A 9,873-nucleotide genomic window follows, 5' to 3' on the forward strand; every position below is an offset into this window, starting at 1 on the left:
GATGGGCTAAGACGTGAAGCCGGGCCGACAAGAGGGAAATCTTGACGTTATCGTGTGGGAAACCGTTCATGGATCCATGGGGCTAGAAATTAGAAAGCTATGAGAAACTTTGATATGGTGTGACATCAACTATAATAAGCAAGGTTAGTTTTCAAGGTAAGAAGGTGAAAATAGCCTACATAGGGTTGAGGCTGGAAATGGTCTTGGGGCATGTTAATGCTTATCCATAAGCATTAGCCTCATGCATATGCATTAGGTTAATACATGAGTCTCTTGCATGAGGCTATGGCCTCATGCATGAGCCTTAAAATAAATCCTAAAACATATAAACATCTTAAAAGAAAAGAAAAAAAACACAAGAGGCTAATGCATGAGGCCATAAAAAATAATGCATGAAGCCATATCCATTAGGCTCATGCATAATACATGAGGCATATAATTCATAAGACTCATGCATTAGGCATGAGTCTTATGCACAATGCATGAGGCTAATGCTTGCATAAGCCACATGCATTAGGTTAATGCATGAGGCATGCATGAGTCTCATGCCTCATGTATAATGCATAAGCTTAAGCCTCATGCATTGGCCTAAGCCACATGTATTAGGCTAGGCTACATACATAAGGTTAATACATGATCCTCATGCATTAGGCTAAGACTCATGCATAAGCCCTCAAACATATAAAAATTTTAAAAGCAAAAAAAAACACAAATAAAAGACAGAGATCTCTTACCTTATAAGGCTTGTAAGTCTTCACTTGAAGTTGTAGAAGGAGACCCTACAAAATCAAACCAAGATGTAAAAAAATGAGTATACAACATTAAGAGGAGACATCTCTCTAACCTTAACCCTAATAAAAATCTTATAGCTTATGTAAAACCCTAATCGTATCTTCTAAACAAAAACCCTAATAGAGAGCTTTCCACCCATCAAAGCTCTCTATTAGAGCTTTCCTGCATAGAAACTCTATGCATAGATAACCCTAAAATCATAAGAGAAAGGCATGAGTTCCTACCTCAAGAGGCTTGTGAGTGTTGACGTAAAGATGTAGAACAAGAGCCCAAGCAAACCAAAATAAATCAAATTAGAAATTAACATTAAATTAATACCCAAACAAAAAACTTAAAAAGTATACTATGCATTTCATTATATGAGAAAGGAAGAGGAGAACATGAATAGTGGAAGAGGAGAAGAGAAGAAGAGCAAGAGGAGAAGAGAAAAGTGAGTCTCCCTAACCCTAACGCTAATAGAAATCTTATGGTTTATGCAACCCTAACCCTAGTTTCTAAATATAAATCTTATGATTTATGCAACCCTAACACTAGCTTCTAAATAGAAAGCCTAAAAGAGAGCTTTAATGGGAGAGCTCTCCCCATCAAAGCTCTATATTGGTATTTCTATGTAGGAGCAAGAGTTAGCATAAGGCTTTAAGAGAGGGGAAAGAAGGGAAAAACTCAAAATAGAGCTTAGATGAAACTTTCATGAAAAGCTTGAGAGCATAGGAGATGGATATGAAGCTTTCATGGAAAGCTTGAGAGCATAGAGAAGATAAAGAAAATAGCACATACCTTGGTTTAAGAGGGGAAAGAAGAGAAAAACTCACAAATAGACCTTAGATGAAGCTTTCATGGAAAGCTTGAGAGGGCTTGAGTATGGGTGGAAGATGTGGGTAGAAGAGGTGGAAGGGATAGAAGTGCCATATGGTTATAGGGAATCCCCCTTATTTTAGGTTAGGACTATGGCATCTTCTATTTTTGGATGGGATGAAAAGCAATGGTACGGGAGTCCATTTTTGAACGTCAATACTGAGCAGCGAAATATCACTATTGGTGGTAGGTGAAGTTTTGGTGCTTTGTAAATGCTTCTTTGGGGCACTTTTTGCTTGTCATTTTTGTATATCATATGGCTTCTTGTATTCATATATACGTAGTTATGGTATAATTATAAATGTTTAGTAGTGAGATGATGAAGGACTATAGGTTGGTTCTGAAGCATGGTTGAAAGAGAAGATATGATATACGTGTGATTGATGCAAGGGCCAATATATACAAAAACATCGTGTAGTAATTGAGCATATCCGTACATATGGGCTTCATGAGGCATTGTCACAAGTGAGTGTGTAGATAACGACATGGAGGAGATATATAGAAGAGTGTTACACAATATGCCACTCCATTCCATGGCATCGAGGAGATTGCAAAAGGTGGAAAGGCTTCATAGGGAAATCATGGTTGAGAATCATTCTCCCCAACCAATGAATGAGGTGCCTCCGTCATTGCCACAAAAGGAGAAAGAGGATTTCATCATGGAAGAAATGGTGGATGATTTTCAAAGAATGGGAGATCATAGATGATAGAGAGCAAGATCCAATGTCACAAGAGGAGAAAACCTTGTGTAGAGAGGCAATCACTCCTTTGTATGAGGGATGTTCATACTCTACACTCTGAGCAAACTTGGAGCTATTAAACTTGCAACAAATAACTCATGGGATGGAGTGATGCAAGTGTTACAAGCCTTCTTAGATAAGATCCCATTATCTATGTCTTGGCTTGGGTGTTAACCCATTTGGCTATGGATCTCATGCCATGGAATTCAAATCATCACTCAACAGATGGTAGTTGATTCATTGGCATGGCAACATGTGGAGCATCAATGGTCAGAGTTTAAAGAGAAGCCCTGTCACTTATGTACTAGCTTGGCCATGGATGGTGTTATCCTATTTGGCACTTCAAGTCTACATCATGGTCTACTTGGCCTATTGTGTTGGTGAATTACAACCTCTCTCCATGGTTGGCAATCAAGAAAGGTCACATCATGCTTGCTCTCCTTGTACGCCAGGAAAATATTAAGTGAGGAATATAGATGTGTACCTTGAGCCTTTGAGATTGAGGAGCTCGAGGCACTATGGCGAGGTATCAAAGTGCATGATGTATTAAGGCCAATAAATAGGCATGATGTGGAGGTGAGAGGAATTTTTCCACTGGAGTTCTCAAAGTGCTCATAAACAAACTTGAACTTTCTAACTTTAAACTTGCCTAATGGAAAGACATGGGAGATTCTTGCCCTAGCTCTTAATCATCTTTCCTTTAGACATCATGCATGTTTGATTTGTGGACTATCACTTGTTTTAGAAAGACCATCTACACTAATAAAGAAGGTGGTGTATGACAAACATAATCAATTTCTTCCCCCTTCACATCTCAATCATGTGCCACATGATGTCTCACCACTTGTGATGAGAGTTAGAGATTGGTTTGAGGCATGGCAAAGCACCCCCAAATCCACCATCTGATGGGATGTCAAGATACTCAATCTTCTTGTGACTTCCATATTAGTGTGAGTTGAAGAGATCAATCATCTCTTAGACCCTAAGCATATCTTCAAGAATGTGGTAATAAATATTTGGGACCATTTAATTAGTAAAAGAGATACCGAGGGTGCAAGGGATATCCATAGAGAAAAAGTGCAATATCCATAGAGAAAACCTACAAACTACCTTGCACTCCTCCACTTTTTTGCTAAGAGATGTAAATTCTATGTGGCTTCTTCTCCAAAAAAAATTTGTATGAGCCTAAGATCAACCAAAATTTGCAAACACTAGTGTGTCTATGAGATCTTTTTCTGGTGATCCCCCTATGAAGATAAGGCTATCTAAATAGAGATAATGACCATATACATTCCCTGCTCACAAAAGATATACAAATGTACATCTAAAGGGCTACATAAGAGACTAATATTTAAAAGAATCCATCCTTTTGTACCATGCTCATGGAGCTTGATTTTCATCCAATAGCATGTTAATGCCTTCTATAACATGAAAATTTTGCTTTTAGAATTGGAACCATGAACCTTGGTGGTTGCTCCACATATACCTCCTTCTTGAGGTTTCAATTGAGCTAATTTTACATCCATTTGGAGAATAGGCCTCCCACCCTAGAGTGCCAATGCAAGGTACTTATCTCCTTTTGAGGTTACCATATCGATAAAAGTTAATTTTACATCTATTTAGAGAATAGGCCACACCCTTGTAGTGCCAATGCAAGGATAGTGCAAATTGTAACTTGGCTATAGGAGAAAAAGTCTTGTGAATGTCAAAACCTTTAATTTATGTAAAAACTTTACTAGTTGTGGCTTGTGCTTTTCCAAAGTACGATTAGATTTGTATTTTTTCTTGTAAACTTGCTTAGTGCTAATTACCTTATGCCTTAGAAGGCCGATACATAAGGTCCCAAGTATGTTTTTGGAGGATGGATTATGTTCTAATTGTATACTTGACATCCAATTCGGATCCCCTTGTGCTTCATCAAGGGTGGTGGAATCTTAAATCTAGCGTCTTGAATCTTGATTACCGTTGACATGAGAGAATAGTTTACAAGATTCTCTTGACATCCAATTTGGATCCCCTTGTGCGTTAGTAAGGATGGTGGACTCTTCAATCTTAATTACCTCTGATATGAGAGCATAGTTTACATCCATGCCTATACCACTAAGGGAACGGCTTACCCTTTTATGGCAAACATGTTGTATTCCTCATCTTTAAAATCCATCTCTGGACATGGAAAATGGAGATGATTGTCCATTGAAATACAAGGAAGCTCATGATACATATGGAGGTTTTCTTTAGTGATTTTCTTGTTGTATGATGTAAAAGGAATCTCCTTCTTCATCCAACATGGTTATTCCTATAATAATTTATATCACAAGTCACTATGAGCTTCTTTGATTGAGGTTCATAGAGCCGATATTCCTTTGACTCCATGTTGTAACCCTAGAAGAATCATTTTTTGCTATTTAATTTGGTTCTCTGAGCATCTGGAACATGTACATTATATTGTCTCAATTTAGACCAATGCAAGCCATTCCTTTAACTTTATAAAAGAGTGAGACTTTTTCTTAAGGGGATACTCAAATCTTCCTATTGTAATCATCAAGGAATAACCTCCAAGTGCAACAGTACTCATCTTTCCACGAACATTGATACTGAGATGCAAGTCCCTAGTGCTCTTGTTAAAAACTATGCTGCTCTCTTCTTCTTCAACTACTCAATAGCTTCTTGCTCTTAGGGGGGGTGCACTACTATGTGAATTTTTCATGAATAAAATGACCCCTTTTTCTTTATGGACTTACGCATTTTTTTCTAAATTATATTTAAAAACCCCTTCTGTAAATGTATTTCTATAAATTTACCTTAAATTTTTAAATCAAATTTCATTTTAACTCACATGCTATACTTAAATATTTGTAGGTGAACCCCCCCGAGTTCTTGCTTATGCTATTAAGACTCTTCTTCAAGGTCAGCTTCAAGCTGCTAGAAATGCTCTTCAAAGTTGGCTTGAGATGAGAGAGACCAACTCAAACTAAAAAAGGAAAATTACACGTAACCCTAATTATGCACATAAATAAAGAAGAACCTAATGATCTCTTAATTACTAATCACACTTTTATTTACTTGCTAATGAAAGCTAATATCCCTAGGTTGCTCTGATATCCTGTTAAGAAACATGGATCTAAGAAGACTCATAGCAAGTGATCAAGAAGACTAAGCAAATGTAATATAATATTAAGATATATATCAATTAATAACATAATGGTCAAGACAAAAACTTAAAAATCTTCATGGCATTAGGCTTGATCCAAATACATCATTATATAGCCCTCATGGAGCTCTGTCCCCCATAAGATATATGCACCCTGATGCCATCCATGTGTCCATAAATTCTTACACTACATGTACCACCTATGCTTCCATGTGCTATCTTTTTTACCATTGACTTCACCTTACAAGTTGAAGATGATCCTTGGCCCTAAAATTAGCCTCTTGTGGGAAACAGTTTATGAAGCTGCCCTATAAGCTTCACATATAATAGGCTACTAGAAATTAGTGGCAAATGAAAGCTTTTATTTTTTTACATCTCTGAAAGGGTCTGCATATGTACTAAGATGACCATATCTCTCATGTTAAAGTTTGCTACTACCCAAATCAGTATAGACTATAAAAAACAACATCTCATACAAATTGTTCCTCCAAATGCCTACGCTACAATGACATTATAATCCCTATCAAGAATGACTACACCATTCTTATCAAGAATGACTACACCATTCTTATCAAATCAAACCCGTAAGTCATAGTGTGTAATGGTTGAGACATAAAGGAGGGCACATATTTATATTTGGAAAACCCAAGGAACATTTGAAAGACTTTTTACACAACCTTCTTTAGACATAAGTACATGAACCTTTGATTGGGTAATTCGAAAGACTTTTTACACAACCTTCTTAAGACATAAGTGAAATAGTACATGAACCTTGTAGTTTTCATTGTTGTCCACTACCACCATAATGTCATCTCCCATAGGATTTAGGGAGGATTATGGCTCGCCGCATGTGCCTAGAAGCCCAACTATTGATGATCCAATGTGTTGTAACATTAGCTGTCTCATTGCACACTTCAATGGAAATAAACAACTCTATTTCTACAACATGATTGGATTCTTCCTTGGTCTTAGAGTGTCATTTTTAGAATCTATCCATGGTGACTAAATTCTTGGCATCTCTGCATAATGAATGGATTCTTGGTATCTCTACACAATGACTCGATTATTCCTTGGCCTTGAGAGTACCATTCTTAGTATTGGTTTTTATTTTTCTTGCATTATTTTCTTCTCCCCTCATCCTCTACACACACTCTATCTCTCTCTCCCTCTCTTTCTCTTCCTCCTTCAACACACACCCTCATGCTCTCCCTCCCCCTCCAACCCACTGCAACCAGCATGCTCTCCCTCTACATACTCTATCTCTCTCCCTCTCTTTCTCTTCCCCCTTCAACATGCCCTCTCCACCTCTCTCTCTCTCTCTCTCTCTCTCTCTCTCTCTCTCTCTCTCTCTCTCTCTCTCTCTCTCTCTCTCTCTCTCTATCTATCTATCTATCTATCTATCTATCTCATTCATTTATTGCAATCGTACGCTCTCTCCCCCTATCTAGCCCTCTCTCTCTCTCTCTCTCCATGCCCTCCCTTCCTTTCTCCCTCTACACACTTTATCTCTTTCTGACTCTCTTTCTCATCCTCCTTCAACTTGCACCCTCATGCTCTTTCCACCTCTATTTATCCCTCTCCCTCCCTCTCTCTCTCTCTACACACTCTATCTCTATCTCACTCCCTCTCTTTCTCTTCCTCCTTCAACATGCACCCTCATGCTCTCTCCACCTCTGTCTATCATGTACCAGAAACCTCTTTCCCTGGTGTCATTACAACACTGATGAGCCAATTGTCACTCAAAATATTACACAAAATAACTATTAGACAAGTCTAGATTGACTTAGAGCTTGAGAATTCATAACAAAATTGATGTATATGTATTCAGTATTGTGTTTAATCATAGGCTTTGATGTATGTGTATTTAGTATTGTGTTTAATCATCGGATTTTGAATAACTATATGCAACTGTGCTTAGAGAAGCACATAGGGCAATTAGAGTGTTGGATATCATTTTATATGAGAAACCTCTTTCCCTGGGGTCATTACAGCACTGATGATCCGATTGTCATTCATAATATTGTCCCTCTATCTCTTTCCCTCTCTGTCTCTATTCGTCTCTCTCTCACTGCCATCATTCACTCTCCCTCTACTCTCTCTCTCTCTCTCTCTCTCTCTCTCTCTCTCTCTCTCTCTCTCTCTCTCTCTCTCAATCCACACCCTCATGCATATTATGAGTGACAATAGGATTATCACTGTTGAACGAGCAATATTGTACCACAGGGAAGGAGGTTTCTCATACATAAAATAATATCGACACTCTAATTTCCCTATGTTCTTCTCTAATCATTTATCCCATCAAGCATATAGTTATTTCAAAATCCTATGATTAAACACAATATTGAATACTCATACATCAAAGCCTATGATTAAAAACAATACTGAATACATATACATCAATTTGTTTTATGAATTCTCAAGCTCTAAGTTAACCTAGACCTATGCAAGAGTTATTTTGTATAGAGAGAGGAAGATCGAGTTGGTTGCAATGGGAGGATGGGGAGGAGGTGGACTTGGGCTAGGCTGGGCTGAGTTGAGGTGGGAGTAGGGAGGAGGGGAGAAGAGAGAGAAGACAAGGGTATAGAGAGAGATGGTTGTGAAAAAAAAACCCACTCCAAAGCCTGCTCGGAGAAACCCACATCATGCTCGCACTCTCTTTGACTATGTGCCACCATTGCGACTCTACATCCACATCTCCCCATCCAAAAGTAATGAGCTGGACTCTTCAAATGTGAGAGCTGAGTAGGCCTTGAACTAACATTCAAAGATGTAACAAAACTATCATATTTAAGTAGCAATACCCTTAGACAACAATGAGCGAGAGCCAAGAGAGCACACTCATGCTGATTGTAGCCATTTGGTCTCACAAAAAGATTTGATTCTACCAAAAAACATATCCACCCCTTTACTTTCATTTAACTTCTCTTATTGAACTTAATTTTCAAGATTTTAAATCCTTAAGGGATTTGTGGTCCCATATTGACTCTACAATAAAACCCATGCTTCTATAGTTTTGGAGACATGCTAAACTAATTCCATGCTAGTGATGATGACACATAGATCATTTGCATTCTAGTCTCAAAGATTGGATATAGGGTTCTCATTTGCATGTGAACATCAACACCAATGATGATGTCCCAAAGCTCATAGGAGGATGGGATAAACTTGAGCTTGGGAACTTCTAAAGAAGATAATCACCGAACGTTAAGCTTTCCATTGACATCTAGGTGGAAGTCTTGCAAACGATGCCATTTCTTCCATCAACTTAGCAAATAAATTTTAGATTGATTCAGAGCTTTGATACCATGTAAGAGGATATAATGTGCATTGTATACAAGAGATTAGTTACAAGAAGTAGGATCTTTCACAACACAAAACTTTAAAAGTCAAATTGTAAAATAATAGAGATAGAGAAGAATACTATATTAATGAAGTGAAGGTGGAGGTTGTATGCTAGTAGAAGCTAGGGAGTAAACTCACAATGATGTCTAATGAATTTTGTAGAGAGAAGGTATTGATTATGTATCTATGTAGACCTATATACATAGAGAGATGCTCATGATATGATGGCATAGGTATGCAGTCATAGTTGTTGCCACCATCCACAGTGTAGACTCTGGCCCATAAGATGTATAGGCTCATCTTGGGCCCTATAATGTAAGAATAAGGTGTCTAAGAGTAAAGCCTACCTAGTCCATGTGTGGATCATTATGGGATAACGATCCAGTGTAACACAAGTGTAACACAAGTGTAACACGTGGCCTATTTGTGGTGATGTGCCAAATCTAATCTAAGCTATCTCTAAACCATTTGGCCTTCTAGTCCACCATGTCATTTGAATACTAGGATGCCGCACCTTGACTACTCAACCATGGCTAATGGGGTCTATACCATCCACAGTGTAGACCCAAGTCCATAAGATGTATAGGCTTATCTTGGGCCCTTCTACAAAATGTAAGAACATGGTGTTCAAGAGTAAAGCCTACATACTCTATGTGTGGACCATTATGGGATAATGATCCAATGTAACAACACATGGCCTATTTTTGGCGATGTGCCAAATCTAATCTAAGATGTCTCTAAACCATCTGGCCTAGGCCACCATGTCATTTTAATATGAGGATGCCACACAACCTGGCTGCTTCTCATAATGGGCGATGTACAAACATGAGCTTGCTTGTGCTGGAACAATATGATATGAGGGTGGAGGAACATTGATATTCACATATCATTTAGGAATCAATAATGAGTGTGAAAGTGATTGTGTGTGTGATGACATTGGTGCGTCAATGATAAGAAAGAAAGTGATTGTGTGTGATATGACTTTGGTGCATC

The sequence above is a fragment of the Cibotium barometz genome, chromosome 33 (genome assembly GCF_041138505.1).
Source record: "Cibotium barometz isolate CiBa-2024 chromosome 33, ASM4113850v1, whole genome shotgun sequence".
In the NCBI taxonomy this organism is placed as follows: Eukaryota; Viridiplantae; Streptophyta; class Polypodiopsida; order Cyatheales; family Cibotiaceae; genus Cibotium; species Cibotium barometz.